The 20397-nt window shown below is 44.3% G+C and overlaps 1 protein-coding gene and 1 long non-coding RNA gene across 5 annotated transcripts in view; one reads left to right on the top strand and one right to left on the bottom strand.

The window, feature by feature from the left end:
• LOC137341251 (uncharacterized) overlaps window positions 1-7323 on the top strand; it is a 32683-nt gene extending 25360 nt beyond the window's left edge. For both annotated transcript variants that reach the window (XR_010966997.1, XR_010966996.1), the window contains exons 2-3: window positions 4319-4546; window positions 7087-7323. This is a non-coding gene — a long non-coding RNA (uncharacterized lncRNA). The remainder of the gene's footprint in view (window positions 1-4318; window positions 4547-7086) is intronic.
• gas7b (growth arrest-specific 7b) overlaps window positions 1-20397 on the bottom strand; it is a 367980-nt gene that overhangs the window by 55663 nt on the left and 291920 nt on the right. The window lies entirely within an intron of this gene.

Here is a 20397-nt window from a genome sequence, read left to right as displayed (position 1 = left end):
GCACCTCAACACCATTTTTCTGCCTTTTCTCCATTTCCCTGGATAGCCTTACCTAAAAAATACGATCAATCTCAGTCTTGAAAGCTCCAGGCATCTGATTAAAAATCAAAGGTTATTACTTCAACTCTATATTAATCATTGATGCAGCCAAATTTGCAATACTGTTCACCGTTTTGGTCACTTTACCTTAAAAGATATGGATACGTTGGACAAGATACAGAGAAGAATGACAAGGACTCCAAAACTTAAAACTCTACATTATAGGGACAGATTGAAGAAACTGAATGTGTTTTCACTATAGAAATATTGAGCGGTGACATAATTAATATCTTTAAAATGATGAAAGGAATGGATGATATAGATGTATGTAGTTTTTTCTGTCTGCAAGAGTGGACTTACATTCAAGATAGTCAAACCCGTACAAGGTAAGTGACTCAGAAATATTTTTCCCCTCACACAGTTCGCGACATGTGTAACGGACTCCCATCAGAAGTAATGAGGCCATGACAATGTAGTAGTGCATTTCAAGGAATGGGCTCGATGGCCTGAATGGCCTTTTCCTTTTCCTGTTCCATTAGGTCCTTATGTAATCTAGGGCTAGGGCGAGATCGTGCACTTGGGATAACAGTATGTTCCTGAGCGTCAAAATATCCAAAGAAACGACATAGCTTCATTAGTGAGAACATAAGCACAGAATGCAAAAAAGATCATTTAGTTGTCAAGTACACATTTTCCAAAGACCATCGTCTAACTTACCCAAACCATTTAATCTCCTGCGGCTAAGGTTTGCAAGGTTTTCTGTCCCCATAAAAGTTAATCAGAGCCCAGAATATTCATCTAACCTTTCATTTTATATATTCATCTGTAATTGATTAGAAATGAGACCCATCAAAATCAAAGTCTGCACTGTTGAGGAACCACCATGTTCCACGCTGCACTTGATGATCTCTATTTGTATATATTCTTATACTCCTCAGCCCTGTTCCTAACCCATAATTTATATAACTCTTTCTAACAGCATTAGTCAACACAGCATTAATTACCCTGGCACAGTCTACCACGGGTGGAGGGAAGCCCGATTTGAAGTCTTGTTGTTTTCATCACTGACATAAGCAATAAATGTTCAGAGATTCTTTGTCAGATACGAAAACATCAACAGGGAAGTTACATCAAAATGATCACGGTTGCGTCACTTGTCATAGCATTTTGGAGAAGCCAAAGAAAGTGAAGAAATATTGATGTTGACATATTTCAAGAACAACATCAACGCGTGTACGAGAGACTTAAAAAAAAAGGATCATCTTGAACTAGCCAATACAGTCTGCTCTCAATTCAAAATTGCTTATTTTGAATTATCTGTTCATTTAAATTGAAATCATTCAAAAAAGTCCACTGTGCTGTTTTATTAAAATCATTTAATTTGTATTATTGGACAATTCAATTTTTTTTTACAGCAAATTAACAGGAATAGATTGTATTCAAATATATCAATACATTGTAGATTAACATCTGTTAAATGTCATGTAAATGGTTGGATCACACTCCACTTCTCTAATGACATACTGCGAGACTATGGCCAGGGGTTTCCACCTCTGTGTTCCTCAGCCTCTGATTTTCTGCCCATGGAAGTGAATGGCAGAAGTGGAAAACCCAGCCTGTGTCTGTGAAGAAGGAGTGAGAGAAACAACAGCATTTCTTGACAGAGTGTTTCTAAAATGTTATGCTCACTTTAATTATTTTTAATTCCCCAAATTTCTCCCTTCTTCTCCTGAAGGCACCGTCTCATGTTGGTGTGTGTAGGGCTCCACGATGTCAGCTCAAGTGGCTGTTCTTAGGAACATAGGAACAGGAGTAGGCCATTCAGCCCCTCGTGCCTGCTCCGCCATTTGATAAGATCATGGCTGATCTGTGATCTACCTCCATATACCTGCCTTTGGCCCATATCCCTTAATACCTTTGGTTGCCAAAAAGCTATATCTCAGATTTAAATTTAGCAATTGAGCTAGTATCAATTGCTGTTTGCAGAAGAGAGTTCAAAACTTCTACAACCCTTTGTGCGTAGAAATGTTTTCTAATCTCGCTCCTGAAAGGTCTGGCTCTAATTTTTAGAATGTGCCCCCGACTCCTAAAATCCCTTCATATGGGAGCCCAGCTAGTCGGTGTCAGCTTACTGTGAGCAGGTATCACAGCCAAGTCCAAATCAGTCCTCACTGAGACTCACACACATGCACTTTCCAGGAGGGGCCAATGGATAGCTATCAGGAGTGGAAGAGTAGGCTGGTTTCCCCACTTCTCTGGGCCAGAGGCTCCAAAGTCAATTGCAGTGCCCTAACACAACTCCAGCCACGGTCAGCTAAATCGGCACAGACCGAGGCTCAAACCTGGCACCATCCTGGTCTGTATGGCTAACCTCTGCACTGTGCAGTGTCCTCTACCAACAGAGTCATCAGGAGGAGATGGCTTTAATTCTTTGAAAAGTTAACTGCACTCCGGCAATATGATGGGCCGGTGAGTTGGTGCTTGGAATAAGCAGGACATAGATTCTGATCTGTGATTCTCAATATTTCAAGCTTTCGATCGGCTAGAACATATGCAAGCAGAAAGGAAAGTCTCAAAGGACCAGCCACTATTCAGTAACAAGCTCGGGAGCAGCAATGGTGGAGACCTGGTAACAAGTTGCTTGCCTGCCCTCTCTGTTTGGGAATGTGTGTGCCAAGAGAGACCCAGAAAGCTGGAAACAGATTTTTAAAGATGATTAGCTGATCTCCCATGGTGTTGCTCATTGTATGTGGGACGATAAGGAGAGAAAAGTCGTACAATGTCTTACACAATGTATTACTCTACTGCTAAGATGGAGCTGTTTCTTTAAGACAGCAAAGTCTAATTGCTGTTAAGTAAACACAGTTTTAGGTCAGAGTTTAATTGTCATTTGGTGAGGGAAAACTGTACAGCCTTCAGTTCTGATGAAGGGCTGCCCACTCGAAACGTCATAGCCTGTCTTTTCTCTTTCCAGATGTTGACTGACCTGTTGTGCACTTCCTGTGGTTTCTGTTATTATTTCAGATTTCCAGTATTTACCACTTTTTATTTTTATTTTGTACAGATTGGAGCATGCTTGGAAGTTTCAGGCTGCCAAAAGCACCCAGCATTAGATTTTGTTCAAGATCACTTTGCATCTTTAATAAAGTGTGGTCGACAAAATGCACACTACATCCATGGTTTAACAATGATAGCTTGCACTTTTATTACATTAAACATGTTTCACAAGTGCAAGTTATTATACCCATTGTATCCAGCATGAATTTTACCTGTCTCATATACACGTTATCTATAATATTAATTTAAAATAGTATGTATGTGCACATTCAATGTCAACTTTTTCATTATAAATTCCTATCCAGGGGAGTCCTGGCCAATATTTAGCCCTCAACCAATATCACTAAAGCAGATTATCAGGTCATTATTACATTGCTGTTTCTGGGACCTTGCTGTGCGCAAATTGGCTGTCGCATTTCCTACATTACAACAGTGACTACACTTCAAAAGTACTTAATTGGCTGTAAAGAGATTTGGGATGTTCTAAAGTCGTGATGGCGCAATATAAATGCAAGTCTTTCTTTCTTCTATGTCCACATTTAAAATGGAACTCGTTTATATAAACTTGCCGCACTGTGATTTCATTCAGGCACTGCAGTTTTGCCTGTATTACAGCGAGACCTCTATGCTCCATCCAACTCTACTTTTCTGCTTCCCAAATTGCCGTATATTTTGCTGTTTGACTATAAAAATAATTATAAAATCAAAGTATTATATAAACAGAATATGACTTTAAAATGGTGGCCAAATTATAGATGCGTGCCCCGGCCTAATTATCCCTCGCCTTTCAACCCCATTGCACCTAAAGATTGCACTTGGTCTTGACTCCCTGGCAGCACCACTGGAGATCAAAGATATAAAATAAAAATAGAAAGATATAGTGGCAGTGATATGAGTAGACAGAATTATAGTTACTGCCTGTAGTCATTTTTGCAAAACATTAAAGGTCAGTGAGCTTAAATATCAACTTTTTTCATGTCTCTAATCACATCTTTGTATTCAGCACCCAATAATAGGAATGTCACTTGGCGCTCAAGACGAATTAAACATCTAATGTGACATTTGTGCCATTTCTAGGGATTTGTTTAGTTGAATCAAAATTCTCTTGCCAAACAATAATGATTTGGCTTAATAGTATCGATAAAATGCTGAAATAAAATGAGATACTGGCTGACTTGCTGTTCATTGCTAACATTTTCTCTTCTTTTGTTTTTACAAATAGTATATTAGATGGCATAATAACTTGGCAGCCATGTTATAAAATGAACCCGACAGGCTAGAGAGAGCAACAAAAGACCCAAGGAATTCCTACTGGGTCCCAAGGGTCAAGCTTTAAGTGTGCTCAACAACATTGGTTCAGTGAGTGCTGAACTTCCACATACAAGACACAGAGTTGCACAGGCACTAGAAACGTTTGAAGCTTCACCGCCAGTATTCTATCAGGATGAAGGTACAACTCTGTTGTTTTGTGTACTTTCAGGAAAGACAACAAAGTCAGATATTGTATCAGATACTGAAAAGGGGCGCAATTTCAAAAAAAGTTTCTTTGGTTGTTAAGGGACAGTCAGGAAGATCATGTCATTTGCATTATAATATATTTCAACTTACATCCTTGGGTGTGTTAACAAAGACAAAGGGCAACATTTTAGCACCCGCTATCGGGTGCATTCCTGGCGGGGGGGGCCCCGAAAATCGGGAAATCCCGGAGCCCGCCTCGAACCCACGCACTTCCGGGTTCCCCGCTGACACGCCGGCGTGCGCGCAGCCCCCGCTGGTGGGAATCCCGCAGGCAATTAAAGCCAGCGGGACGCCACTTGAAGACATTTATTTCGCTTGTTCAGGTCGTTAACTGACCTGATTAAGGGATTATGTGAGGAGGGGTGGGATTTTAGAGCAAACTGGGACTGTTACCCATACTGGGGGAAACACTCCCAGTTCAAATGGACGTGTTGCAGCCATCAGTCTGTGGCAGCTGCAAAGGTCCATTTGACAGGTGGGGGCGGGGGAAGACTCTCACTCATTGCAGGAGGCCACTCTGTCACTCGGGACAAAGTTTGGCCTCCACCACCCTCCTCCTGACAATCAAAGTCACCAACCTGCACACTTACCCCGGTGTCCAGACACATGTACCTACCTTGCGGACCCCCTCAGATGTACATCTTCTGGATGGGGGCCGCCGTAGCTGCAGTCATGACCCCCTCAGAGGGCGAACAGCATCACCAGCCTCACCATCCATGCCGTCCACCTCTGACACGTGGAGCTCCACAACAGAGTGCTGTGACACATCCACCTGCACAGCAGGAGGGAGGGCTACCGCAGAGAGAGATGCGTCGCAGAGGGCACTACCCTCGCCACAGGGTCCACAGACCGAGGCTCAGCTTCCTGGACCTCTCTGAGCAGCAGTGCACAAGGAGGCTCAGAGTCACTCGACATGTAGTCGTGGACATCTGCAGCCTCCTTCATGCCAAGCTGCTCCCAGCTGGCCTGAGCACCATCTTCTTACCAGTCGCTGTCAAAGTCACCACTGCCCTCAACAACCTCTCCTCCGCATCCTTCCAGGGTGCAACTGGGGACATCGCCGACGTCTCTCAGTCGTCTGCACAAAAGAGCCCTGCAAATACACCTACACCCACTCTGCAGTGACACAATGGGTGGCATCAGTTGTGGGTCTTCATAGTGATCCTCAGGAAAGGGCATTATTGCACAAACCAGACAAGATTCGCGAAGACATGGCAGTAGTGGTGCCAATATAATATGTAATGTGAGTTGGTCAGAAATTCAATATAAGTAACAATGACAAACCCTCAAACACCCTAGTGCATCCCCTTCATGCTCACGACATGTTTGCCTTACACTGCCTACTGCACATATGTGATGCATGTCCTGTGGCTGCAGCACAGGTAGTGGCAGGTTGAGTGAGGCTGGCCGTAAAAGAGATGCACGAGAGGGTGAGTATGAGATAGAGCCATGAGATTGTATGAGGATTGGGTTGAGTGGTAGTGGCGGGATGAGTACTGGCGAGGTGAGTAGGTGCAGGTACGATGAGGATGAGGTTTGAGTGGGTGTGAGGAGTGATGTGATAGAGTGGTGTTGGCTGTGCAGAAGGAGATGTTGGGTGGGGCCGGTGATGTGGCAGACGGAGTGTAGGGGAATGAGTAAGTGTACTCACTTTGGCTGACCTACTGAGGTCATTGTAGCGCCTCCTGCACTGTATGCAGGTGGGCGATATGTTGGTGGTGCTGGTGACCTCCTCTGCCACCTCGAGCCAGGCCTTCCTGGTGGCAGAGGCAGGCCGCTTCCTCCCGCCCGCCGGGGGGGAAGATCTCTGTCCTCCCCCTCCTCCTCACCCCATGTATTGATACCTGGAGTGAGGCATCATTAAACTGGGAACAGCCTTCCCCCTGGGCTGCTCCATGCTGTGATTTTTTCTGTTTGTTGCAGCATCTGTCAGTGGAGGACTGCCCCTTTAAATAGAGCTCCTCCAGCTGACAGATCTTACTGTGCATGCGCAGCCCGCCCGACGCGCAGATGAACAGTGGGAAACGCGGAAGACCAGGTAACTGGATCCAATTATGCTACGATCGCGCGGGGACCTGACTGATTTCGCCGGGCGCGTTACCTACCCGCCCGATAGCCCCCCCCCCCCCCCGCCGAGAACCCGCAGCCCTGGTAACATCGGGCCCAAAGTTTGACAAAACACTTTCATGAAGGGAGTGCCCCTTTAAAAGTTATGATGTGGATGAAAATGCCCTATTTACAAACATAAACAGAGGACTGGACTCTGCTGAATTTATACTTACAAACGCAGATGTGACTCTACTGGTTTAATTGTTAGGAATGAGCACTAGGTTCAGTTGTGACCTATTTGTTCAACAGGCATTTTTTGCTGGCTTTATTACCATTTAATTGGAGAGATGTGTCTTTGTTATCAGGTTCATGCCCACCCATTTTGTTAAGTTCCCCCCTTCTCTTGTACTGCTCCTTCCACAGCCCACCATTCCTCGATCAAGCAGATGTACAAGAGACCAGCTCTCAGGCCACTTCCAACACTGCAAGAGGAGAACGAACAACACATCTTCCATTTTCTGTGTGTTTGGGAAAAGGAGGGGCAAGAGAATTACCTCTCTTTAGGTTGTCATCTTTTGCCATGACCAACACTGTAATGATATACTATCAACAGTCATTGATGCTCTCTTATGTCTAAGTATTAGAGTTTCAAAACAGTTTGAGTGTGTCGTTTAGAGATGTTCCCTTAACCACCAGTATCTAGCAAAATTGCAATTAGGCGACTGGTTTGATTCAGACTGCGCAACCAAGGAGTCTGGAAGATAGGAATAAAGTTGTTTTAAACCTTAATTTTAAAAATCTATTTCTCTTTCATTCAATCTTGGATTACAGTGAACTATAAAACAAGTTCAAATATGAACTTTGTTCAGAGGGTGGAATAGGGCTATTACACAGGGTGGGGTCATGGATTGCATGCTTGCTTTGCTAATATTAAAAACTTATTGAAAATAATGAATAGTTTCACATCATAAGGCACAGAGGTAAGTAGAAAACAAATTGGCTTTTATTTATAAAGAACAAAGGACGATCCGTTCTAAAATCGGACTGTACATCTCGAAACAAGATGGATGGTAACCCTGCACTCAAGTACTTGGCAGCTCCCCTGTCAGGTCCAAGCAGGAGTTCACCGTATGTGAAGTTTCTTCCTGCGGTGCAATCCTCGCTTTTCACCAATCCTTCCCACTTCCAACAAATATCTTATGGGTTTAGCTGGGATTTTCACCTAGACTGTGGAGCAAAGTTTCCCATTCTCACACCCACTCAGTGCAAATGAAGAATACTACTCACAACTATTCAGACAAGACTGTCAGAATCAAGTGTGCAAAGTCAGCAATGAAAGCAGAGGGAATCCAACTTGTTTTGTACTTTACCAAAGTCAGCTGTATGTGACAAGCATTGAGCATTGGAAAGTACACATTCCACATGGATAGCATGCTGTGCATGCAATGTGGTAGGTCAGTGTGGTTTCACATGGAGTTCTTTTGCCTGAGTTAAATACGGTCCCACACCACTAAACTATCGCAGGCTTCATCTGCTGTTCATTAAACAAGGATCAGGCCTTTGTTCATTCTGGAAACTGCTGCTTTGAGGCTGGAAATGACCTCACTGGATGAAACGGAGGCATTTTCTGTGCAGACGAGAAGTTGTTCTATACCTTCTAAGACAAGGTCAGAACACATCACTGGACTTGCATGACACCATTTGAAATGGTGGGGGGATGGCAGCGGGAGGGAGGGGTGGTTGAAAATACGTGTGGCAAACCCGAATTTAAAAAAATTACCTTTTCCGACGCGATCGTGATGTAATTGATGGTGATTGAAGTTGTTTCTGGGTTTTGTGCCCGGCAGCCGGCCTGATTGACAGATTGGAAGAGAGAGAGAGAGAGAGAGGGGTCATCTGGCACTGGAACAGAGAGTGGAGGGCGCTGAAGATCGGGGGGGTTGAGGGGAAACATCGGGGGCTGAGAGGGACATCAGAGAGGGAGACATCGGGGGCTGAGAGGGACATCAGAGAGGGGGAGACATCGGGGGCTGAGAGGGACAGAGAGGGAGCCATCAGAGAAGGAGGGTGCAGGTGACATAGGTGGAAAGGTAGGTTTATTTTGTTTTTTTAAAACTTTGTGCAATGGTTTATTATTTAATTTATTTACTTTATTTTTGCCTGATCCGGCCCTTCACGCCTGGCGAATCAGGAGCCGTGGGAAAGCCGCCCAGGTAAGTTTAAAATCATTTTGACTATCTAATATGTCAGAAATAAAGTACCTTAAGTACCTCAATGAGGTACATTTGGTTCTTTAACTATCATCCTGCCGGATTTAATTGCCAGTGGGACTTCAGCATTCGGGAAGCACGCGTGCGCACACAGGTGCGTCTGTGGGAAACCCAGAAGTCTGCAGGTTGGGGCTGGTTTCCTCACCCGCTCAGGATTTTCCTCATTTTTGCAGCTCCCCTTCCCCCGCCCCCGATCTCATTTCAAAATCGGGTCCTAGATGTGTACAATCGGTGATGTATCCAAGCTGCTATGTCTGAGTGCTAGCCTGTCTGAAGACCACTAAAGTCCTTGAGCAGATACTGCAATCAATGCACAACGCTGTAATGATAATACCAGTCATTCTTATTTTCTCCAGAGGTGGTACTGTAGCCCCTCTCAGCCCGTTTTCTCACCATCTCCTGGCCATCATTGCTGTTGCCTGCCTTGCTCTTCACGCACTCCTGGGCCTCTCCTACACCCTGTTGCTGCCATTTGCTTCATTCTTCAGTCACTCCGTGCCCTCTCTTTCCCCGACTAAACATGAGCAATGCCCAAATTTATAAATAAAAATGTTCTATCTAGCACGCACCTGTGTCCATCGTACTTCCTACATCACAACTCAAACTGTCACACTTTATTAACGATGCAAAATAACACTAACATTTTTTTAAAATAACCTTGACTGTTTTTCTGGATCTTAGGATGGGCCTAGTGATCAATAAGCAGCTGCCAATTAACACTGAACCAATTACTCTCTAAATTAGCCCAACAGATTTGCTTAAGAGGAATTAACCTCGAATTGATCTCCGGATGTATAGCAATTGGATATTGTGGCCTTAATGAAACAGGTCACCAGCAGCATCACCTTAGCAGCAGTGTAATACATTTTACATTATATGATTATAATGCTCCTGTCCTTTTAAAACACAGCATTCTCCAACTACATTAGCAATGCAATGGAAGATCTTCCAGTGTATTTTAAAGATATAAACTGAGGTCCCGTCTGTTCTCTCAGGTGGATGTGAAAGATCCTACAACACTATTTGGAATGAGAGCAGGGGAGTTGTCCCCTGATTCCTGGCCAATATTTATCCCTCAATGCCTTAAAAAAGATGAACTGGTCACTTATTTTGCTGCTGTGTGTGAATTTTCTGCTGCATTTCCTAAATTATAACAGTGACCACACTTCAAAAGTATTTTACTGGTTGTAAAACATAAGAACATAAGAAATAGGAGCAGGAAACCTGCCGTCCTTACCTGATCTGGCCTATATGAGACTCCAGACCCACAGCAATGTGGTTGATTCTGAATCGCCCTCTGAAATGACCTACCAAGCCACTCAATCGTACAATCTCGCTACGAAAAGTCATAATAAGAATAAAACCAAACGGACCACCCGGCATCAGACCACAAGGCACCGGACACGACAAAGGCAAACCAAGCCCAGTCGACCCTGCTAAGTCCTCCTCACTAATATCTGGGGACTTGTGCCAAAATTGGGAGAGCTGTCCCACAGACTAGTCTAGCAACAGCCTGACATAGCCATACTTTCAGCCAACGTCCCAGACTCTTCCACAACCATCTCTGGGTATATCCTGTCCCACCGGCAGGACAGACGCACCAGAGGTGGCGGTACAGTGATATACAGTCAGGAGGGAGTGGCCCTGGGAGTCCTCAACATCGACTCCGGACCCCATGAAATCTCATGGCATCAAGTCAAACATGGGCAAGGAAACCTCCTGCTGATTACCACCTACCGCCCTCCCTCAGCTGATGAATCAGTCCTCCTCCATGTTGAACACCACTTGGAGGAAGCACTGAGGGTAGCAAGGGCACAGAATGTACTCTGGTTGGGGGAACTTCAATATCCATCACCAAGAGTGGCTTAGTAGCACCACTACTGACCGAGCTGGCCGAGTCCTGAAGGACATAGCGGCAGGTGGTGAGCGAACCAACACGAGGGAAAAACTTACTTGACCTCGTCCTCACCAATCTACTTGTCACAGATGCATCTGTCCATGACTGTATTGAGAGGAGTGACCACCGCACAGTCCTTTTGGAGACGAAGTCCCGTCCTTACACCGAGGACACCATCCAACATGTTGTGTGGCACTACCACTGGGCTAAATGGAATAGATTCAGAACAGATCTAGCAGCTCAAAACTGGGCATCCATGAGGCACTGTGGGCCATCAGCAGCAGCAAATTTGTATTCCAGCACAATCTGTAACCTCATGGCCTGGCATATTCCTCACTCTACCATTACCAACAAGCCAGGGGATCAACCCTGGTTCAACGAGGAGTGTAGAAGAGCATGCCAGGAGCAGCACCAGACGTACCTAAAAATGAGGTGCCAACCTGGTGAAACTACAACTCAGGACTACATGCATGATAAACAGCAGAAGCAACATGCTATAGACAGAGCTAAGCGATTCCACAACCAACGGATCAGATCAAAGCTCTGCAGTCCTGCCACATCTGTGAATGAATAAAAGAAAAATATATATCTATATATATATGTAAAAAAATGTATTTAAATATATATATTACATGCACCTCAGAATGTCCTCAGTAATTAAGCACAAAATATTTTCCTCTAAACCAGCTCCAATGCCTGTTAATGTTTCACTATGAGTGTAATCACACAGTCAGTGACAGAGTACATTGCTAGTCACTGTCTGGCCTCATAGTCATGCTCAGAATAAATGGCCCAAACTAACTAAAACCCACCCAATAAAATTAATGGTGTAGATTGCAGAACAAACGTACAACACCCTAAGTTCATTAAAGTTGCAATAACCAAGGGGTTTAGATGACTGAATGGTTTATGGGACATTCATCGGCAGCTAAACTGCATACTTTCGGTCAACGAGAAATGGTTTCAGTTTCGCACAATGCAGTGTGTTCAGCATCGCTGAGCCAAAGCCAGCATCCATTTGGGATTAAGCTTTGGGTGTGAGATCATCTGAGGGATGTAATATTGTAGCACTTGGGCTTAACACCAGCTGTGGTATAACTGCATCCACTGCAAAGCAAACTTTAAACTTCAAATTAGTAAAGAGCAGATGCAACAGTCAGGTCTTTATTAATATTGAAGATTTCACTAACATTTGGATGATGATTAGTATAGTTCAGTGCATGCATTTAAGCACAGTGCTGGACATTGAGGCCATTTTAACATCCTTACTGCTGTTTCAGTTGAGATCAGCTAGCTTAGCAATCTGGGGAACATAGGAACAGAGTAGGTCATTCAGCGCCTCAAGCCTGCCCCGCCATTTTGTATGATCATGGCTGATCTGTACCTCATTAACATTTATCTGCCATTAATCCATATCCCTCCATACCCTTACCTAATAAAAATCTGTCGATCTCAGTCTTGGAAATTTCAATTGACCCAGCATCCACAGCCTTTTGGGGGAAAGAATTCCAGATTTCGGCTACCCTTTATGTGAAAAAGTGCTTCCTGATTTCACTCATGAACGCAGTACTCCAGATAGGGCCTGACCAAGGCTCTGTACAACTGAAGCATAACTTCCTCCGATTTGTATTTCAGCCCCCTCGAGATAAAGGCCAACATTCCATTAGCCTTTCTGATTACATTTTGTACCTGCGCACCAACTTTTAGTGATTTGTGTACAATGACACCTAAATCCCTTTGATCCTTCACAACTCCTAGTCTCACCATTAAGAAAATGTTCCGATTTGTCTTTCTTCGATCCAAAGTGGATGATCTGATACTTCAAACAACAACTTGCATTTATACAGCGCCTTTATCCTAGTAAAATGTCCCAAGGAGTGTAATCAGACAAAAATCAACACCCCAAGCCAAAGAAGGAGACATTAAGACAGGTGACCAAACGCTCAGTCAAAGAGATTTTAAGCAGCGTCTTAGAGGAGAAGATGGAGGTGGAGAGGTAATTTTGGAGCATAGGTCCTAGACGGCTGAAGGCACAGTACTAACGGTGGGCCAAAGGAAGTGGGGTTGCACAAAAGGCCAGAGTTGGAAGAACGCAGAGATCTCGGAGGGTTGTAGGGCTGGAGGAGGTTACAGAGATAGGGAGGGCCGAGGCCATGGAGGGATTTGAACTATAGGATGACAATTTTAAACTTCCCCACATTGAACTCCACCTGCCACAGTCCTGCCCGCTCGCTTAATCTGTCTGTGTCCCTTTGTAACTTCCTGCTCCCACCATCACTTACTGTGCCTCCTAAGTGTTACTGAGACAATGCCAGTATTAGAACTTGTGTAGTATAACTAGTAGGTCTACTTTATGATTAAAGACGTCAGCTAAACCCTTCAGCAAGGTTAGTGACTTGCAATGACTTCCAATCATTCTCTATATCATAAGGATATATAGTTTCGAAAAAAAGGTCACTTAAACTCTGAAAAGAATGATGGGTTACAGTATGGAACTGTGATCATCAATATATTTTATTGACATTACACTTGTCATTACTTGCCTTGCTTGTTTATCCTAAGCTGCAAATATACCTGCCCATGTGCTCTTCCTCTGTGTTGAAATCATCGCACCACCTGCTTCTCTAATTCAATGTTACCCAGGACCTTTCAAGTACCTCCCTCAGTCTTCTCTTCATTCTTCAATCTACAGGCTCTTAAACCCAAACTGGGTGTCACCTAATCACTATTAGATTTGTTTTGACTTCTCTTTTCATCTTGGCACAGTCCTGAATTATGCACCTTAGTCTTCTTTTGGGTTTCACAATAAATAAAAATTACATGATCATTTTCTCTCACACCAATAACATTCTTTGTGTGTTTTGTCATCCATGAGCTTCAACATTATCGCAGCAAGCACAGCGTAGAAAGCAAGAGGAGCTTTCCCTCATTGAAGCCTCCCAACACAGTTTGGGCTGCATTTGAGTTATTTTGCTTCTAAGATTTTTTTTTAGGATTTAAGTCAAATCCAGTACAGACTTCCACTGATAAGCAATGAACTCAATTGAAAACTTGATGCAGCCTGATTGGGATCAGTTCAACTTAACTTACCAACACTCAAACTAGTCCAATTTGAATCAGGTTTGGATGCACTTGTTGATTTTGCTTACATTTGTTCTCCGATGTGCACAAGGCTGCATTTATTGCCCATCGCTAGTTACCCTGAGAAGGTGGTGGGGCATTGTGCCATAAACGATGTTTTGGCCTGTATCCTAAAATTGTGTTGCATAAAGGTGGAGGAACAATTAAATGGAATGGGGTGGGATTGTGGGCAAAGTGATTGCATTGGTGTGAAGTTGGTTCTCTTATTACTAGCATGCGAAAGGAAACATGTAATGGAAATCTAGTGGTCAGTATGAATATTTGAGGCAATATCTATGAATGAAGATAAAATGAAGACGAAGAAGCATATTTAATGGCATCTGTGACAATAAGTTGGAGATAAATTAATGGCAAAAATATTTGCTCTGTTCATGGCATCACAAATCCGGCCAATTACCACCCCATCAGTCTACTCTCAATCAACAAAGTGATGGAAGGTGTTGTCGACAGTGCTATCAAGAGGCACTTACTCAGCAATAACCTGCTCACCGATGCTCAGTTTGGGTTCCGCCAGGACCACTCGGCTCCAGACCTCATTACAGCCTTGGTCCAAACATGGACAAAAGAGCTGAATTCCAGAGGTAAGGTGAAAGTGACTGCCCTTGACATCAAGGCAGCATTTGACAGAGTGTGGTACCAAGGAGCCCAAGTAAAATTGAAGTCAATGGGAATCAGGGGGAAAACTCTGCGGTGGCTGGAGTCATACCTAGCACAAAGGAAGATGGTAGTGGTTGTTGGAGGCCAATCATCTCAGCCCCAGGACTTTGATGCAGGAGTTCCTCAGGGCAGTGTCCCAGGCCCAACCATCTTCAGCTGCTTCATCAATGACCTTCCTTCCATCATAAGGTCAGAAATGGGGATGTTCACTGATGATTGCTCAGTGTTCAGTTCCATTCGCAACCCCTCAGATAACGAAGCAGTCTGTGCCCGCATGCAGCAAGACCTGGACAACATCCAGGCTTGGGCTGATAGGTGGCAAGTAACATTCACGCCGGACAAGTGCCAGGCAATGACCATCGCCAACAAGAGTGAGTCCAATCACCTCCCCTTGACATTCAATGGCATTACCATCGCCAAATCCTCCACCATCAACATCCTGGGGGTCACCATTGACCAGAAACTTAACTGGACCAGCTACATAAATACTGTGGCTACAAAAGCAGGTCAAAGGTTGGATATTGTGCAGCAAGTAACTCACCTCCTGACTCCCCAAAGCCTTTCCACCATCTCCAAGGCACAGGTCAGGAGTGTGATGGAATACACTCCACTTGCTTGGATGAGTGCAGCTCCAACAATACTCAAGAAGCTTGACACCATCCAGGACAAAGCAACCTGCTTGATTGGCACCCCATCCACCATCCTAAACATTCACTCCCTTCACCACCAGTGCACCATGGCTGCAGTGTGTACCATCCACAGGATGCACTGCAGCAACTTACCAAGGCTTCTTCAACAGCACCTCCCAAACCCACAACCTCTACCACCTAGAAGGACAAGGGCAGCAGGCACATGAGAACACCACCACTTGCACATTCCCCTCCAAGCCACACACCATCCCGACTTGGAAATATATTGCCATTACTTCATCGTTGCTGGATCAAAATCCTGGAATTCCCTACCTAACAGCACTGTGGGAGAACTTTCACCACACGGACTGCAGCGGTTCAAGAAGTCGGCTCACCACCACCTTCTCAAGGGCAATTAGGGATGGGCAATAAATGCTGGCCTTGCCAGCAATGCCCACATTCCATGAACGAATAAAAAAAAAGAAAATTACAATGGCATCTCAGGGTCAAAGGTGAACGAATGAAGCAATGATTGCTTCATAAAGTTTTTCCCAATCACTAAATTATCACAGCAACTTGGGAATCAATCTCGAGCACTACTGAGTTGCATCACTCCAACTGTGTCAAGTCCTGTTTTTGATGAACCATTTCTCTCTCCTTTTCCACCCCCCTCCCCCCCACCTTTCAATTACCAGATCTGCCCCTTGGGTCACTGCGGTACTTGCATGACATCTCCACCTATGATGTGCTGAACACTAGCTCAGTATCCTGGTTTAGATGCTGGTTTGTGAAAGGCAGGAAAAGACTCACAAAATGACAGGCCTGTTAACTTAATGAAATATGAGCATGGTACCTTATTTTTTTTAAATAAACTTTTTTGTAGTGCAGAAATTCAGTCCTCAAGCATATCAAATTGGGATTCAAATCATAGAATTTTACAGTACTGAAGGGTCCATTGAGTCCCTCACACACAAGCTGGCTCTCTGTGAGTCCCACTCGCGCATGTGGTATTTATAAAGTTTTTATTTTTAAATGGGATTAAACAGGAACAAAATAACTTATTTTCTGGTTGGGAGTTTTATTACTGGCCACCATTCTTGAATGGTTTTATCAGTACTCTGCCTAATTCATCATTTTCCAATGTGCACCCACACAAAGCAATAATGTTTCACCCCTCCTATGAGCATTTTATAAACAGCCATTAAGCTGTCAGATGTGAGATGTTGGTGGTTCATCTCTACACTATAACATCATTACCCTCGCTTGAAAGGTGAGGCTGCAGAGATATTCAATATTCAAATTTTGTAATAAGTGTAGATTTCTCTTGCCAATGGTCTATGGTTCAGGAATACGATGGGGTGGTCCATATCCTGGCTGTGTGCCTGGTTGTGTGTGTGTGCGCTTCAGAACTGCACTAATTCATATGGGAAAAAGATAAAACTGGAATAAATATCAGATATATCCAATATAACTTGGCAAACATTCAGGACAGCTGCCGGACATACTTGAAATATAAAGGGTAAAACATGTGGTGGAAATATTAGCTACATCTGCAATCACAGTTAATGCATATTCTATTGAAGCAAATAAATATTCATATTGAACATAGCTGGATATTAACTCTTGACCTGTGTGGATATCTATTTCCAGTTTCCAGGTAGAGTTCCCAATCTGCCATGACCCTTCACCCTCCATGGTCCATACACCAGTCCTTTGCGCCTGTACCATCTTGCTTTGGGCTATCTATATCAGGCTTATCAGGTTGCATTCATTAGGAATGCCACTTACTCATTTCAGTCTAAAAAGTAACGCTGGCTCCCCCCTACTTCTCAAGTATGAAAAGTACAAAATTTGCAAGCCCTCAAGCAAGGTTAGAGATTACATTTTTTCAAAAAATCCTTGCATGATAGTTGAAAAGTGAAACACACTCCCAGAGAAGGTTATTCATTCAGAGTCAACTGACACCTTTAAAAAAAGAACTGGATTAGTGCCTGTTGGGAAGAAGGATTGAGGGTGATTTTTTTTCCAGGGAGGTGGGGAAGAATCTTGGTGTTCTTTAAAGTAGGTAATTGACAGGCGTGGGAGGGAAGTTAATGGTAGAATAATCCACATGGTCTCTGGATGGAGGGGGCTTGATGGCTAAATCACCTTTCCTTGCTCCAAACCTTATATTCAGTACTCTGCTCCATGTGGTATTAAACCACGCAGACCAACAAGTTCTGAAGTTTAATTGCTGGTTTGTGTTGAGTTGGCTGATCTTAGGGTAGTGGTGCAAGTGTGCTGCAATTGGCCTCAGTGCTCCTGGATGAGAGATGCAAAAACAAAAAAATCACCCAAGGTTCCCATTGCCGATCTCTATCCAGTGATCCTCTTGGCAAGAGAGAGTGCGTGCGTGCGCGGACGGACATTGGGTAAAGACAGGATTCGCCTCAGCAGCGACAAAATAATTAGAGATGAAGAAGCCCATTCAGACCAACTTAACTGAACCATCCAATACAGAACTAAAGTCCTCCCACTGTAGCATCCAATTGCCTTTTAATTCCTGGGTTTTCACTTCAAGCACTCTATCTGGGAGAACGTCCTGACAACAGTTCAATGTTTTCCTTTTACAAATCTGAGCCTGTACTGCTCTTATAGCTTAATTTAAAGTAGCCATCCAGATTACCCTTTCCACCTCAAATGCCTCCTTTTGGGACTGTAAATCCCCAAGTTTCTCCAGTATTTCCTCACAACTCTGACCTCTTGAGGCTAGTGATCAGCCTTGTGGCTCTTTGTACTAACACCAATGCTTGAATGCTTCCATTGAGTCTCTGTGATCAGAACTGGGCACAGTACTCAACGTGATGTCCTCTACAGTTAACTAAACTGCTGGATGCTCACGGCACTAAATTGGGCCAAGTAGTGCCCGTTGTTTCGGCGCTACACGGCCTCTCTGACATCCAAGATGGCGTCTTGGATGCGCATGCATGTTTCCAGCATGACGTGCGCCGAACGCCATCTTGGTATAGGAGTTAGTGCAGGCGCAGATAATGAATGCTGGAATCATGTAAAGTAAGGAGAAAATAGCTTCAATCAGTGTGCAATGCTGATTTAAAGTGATAGACACCATTTTGGGACTTAACCCTCAACTCAACGCACAGTCTTAACCCTGACTATCTGAACGTGTCTTAGAGTGCCTGGAGGACCCCCAACCAGCACTATTTAAAGGGACCATGCAGGATTTACAGGTTAGTGGCTGGATTATTGCTTCTGGCTGCTGAGACATTTGTAACTGTTCTTGGAGGTCTCCTAGACTTGAATACTAGGACACGGGGACATAGCCTAACATTTAGAGCCAGGACGTGCAGGAGTGAAGTTAGGAAATGCTTCTACACATAAAGGGTGGGAGACGTTTGGAATGCTTTTCTGCAGACGGCAGTTGATGCTAGCTCACTTGTGAATGTTAAATCTGAGATTGATAGATTCCTGTGAACCAAGGGTATTAAGGGATATGGGGCTAAGGCGGGTATATGGAATTAGGTCACAGGTTCACCATGATCTCATTGAATGGTGGAACAGGCTCGAGGGGCTAAATGCCACTGCCATTTGCTGCCTCTTGATATGCGCCACCTTCTCCTGCAAGAAAGCGGGACGTGTGTCTGGGTGATGTGCCTGTCATGGTTGAATAGCTGCCAGAGTGTGTGGCCTGTGAGTTGTGGGTGGGCGGCTTGAAACAGTGGTAATGTGTAAGGGTGAGAGGAAGCATCTGGTTGAAAGAGTTGAGTACTGATAGAAAGAGCGAGTTTGTTGGTATGTGGATGATGGGGGGTGTAGTGCGTGGTGCAGTTGGTAGCAGACGCCACTTGACAGTTGACTTCACTCACCTTGACCACTCATGCCACTGCATCCACGTTCACGATGCTGTGCGCCTGGCATTGACTTCGTCCCACTGCCTTTTGGATATATGTCTGGAGGGCCCCTTGCCCCTCCCACCCCTCCCCCCCGGGGATATAGGATGTCCCTCCTTCTGTCCACCTCTTGCACAAAGGTCCCTAGTGCATCAGCAGAGAACCTTGGTGCACGCACTCTCGCAGGCCTGGTACCAACTCAGATTGGTGAGGTCTGGTGTGCAGATTGGAGAATGTGGGATTTAGTAGTGTGCAACCTTTATTCAATGTTTTAACATAACTCACAGTGTGTAAACATAGGGATGGGACCTTGGCTATTTGTGATATGGCTATTTTGCCATATCACATTAAAAGTTAACGACAACTCTACAGGAGCAATTCCACACTCATGTGCTGTGGAGAATCACACTTGGAGGACGTGTGGGTCAGTGAATCGAAGGTACAATTAGTAGCCCTATCTTTTACCTGTGTTCCATTTGAATGCAGCTTCCCTGCCAGCACAGAATTACCCCTCACTAGCCCAAATGGGAATCTAATCAGTCTCATTCTTTAATACCATGGGTCTGAGTCCTTTGCAGCCCAGTGCTGCTTACTGGCACAAAAGGTGCTGGAAGCCTCCACACAAAATCTGTGCAAGGTTCATTAGGGGTGTGAAAATGATTTAAATTAGAGGGCCTCCCGACATTGGAACTGCGCAGCGCACTAGTTGCACACAAATAAAAGTCTTTGCTTGGCCTTCTCCCCCTCCTCCATTTATTCTCCTCCTCTCCAGAAAATCTCCCAAAACCCTTGACTGCTTGCTGGTGTCCAGAGATGCAACCCCTGCCAACACCTCATGAATGACCTCCCTAAAAAAAAATCACCCTCTATCTTCCTTTGCAACAGGTACCAACCCAATTATTTTTCAAAGGTCCCAATTGACTCTGAACCAATTACTTTGCAATGTTGGGCGATGTCACCTCATTCTGCACAGGCACAAAGAGTGCCAGCACTGGGGGACTGCAAGTTTTCATCTCAACAGCTCCTCAAATGTTGAAAATCTTTTTCCATGCTGTTTCCCTCCTGCAACTTCTGAAGTCTCCCTACCACACCTTTTTAGAATCTGTTCAATGTCCAAGTGCCATCTTTAGTGGCTCAAATTTGTAACCATTCTTGTCTGTCTCACGGGTTCATCAATGACCACCTCTTGCCCTGCTGAAACATTCCAAAAAAATTCATGTTTGCTCCTGAACCTCAGAGAGCTATAATTACTG

Source organism: Heptranchias perlo, chromosome 23 (genome assembly GCF_035084215.1).
Source record: "Heptranchias perlo isolate sHepPer1 chromosome 23, sHepPer1.hap1, whole genome shotgun sequence".
In the NCBI taxonomy this organism is placed as follows: domain Eukaryota; kingdom Metazoa; phylum Chordata; class Chondrichthyes; order Hexanchiformes; family Hexanchidae; genus Heptranchias; species Heptranchias perlo.
Note: the sequence above shows the minus strand (reverse complement) of the source record. Positions and strands in the feature narration are given on the sequence as shown.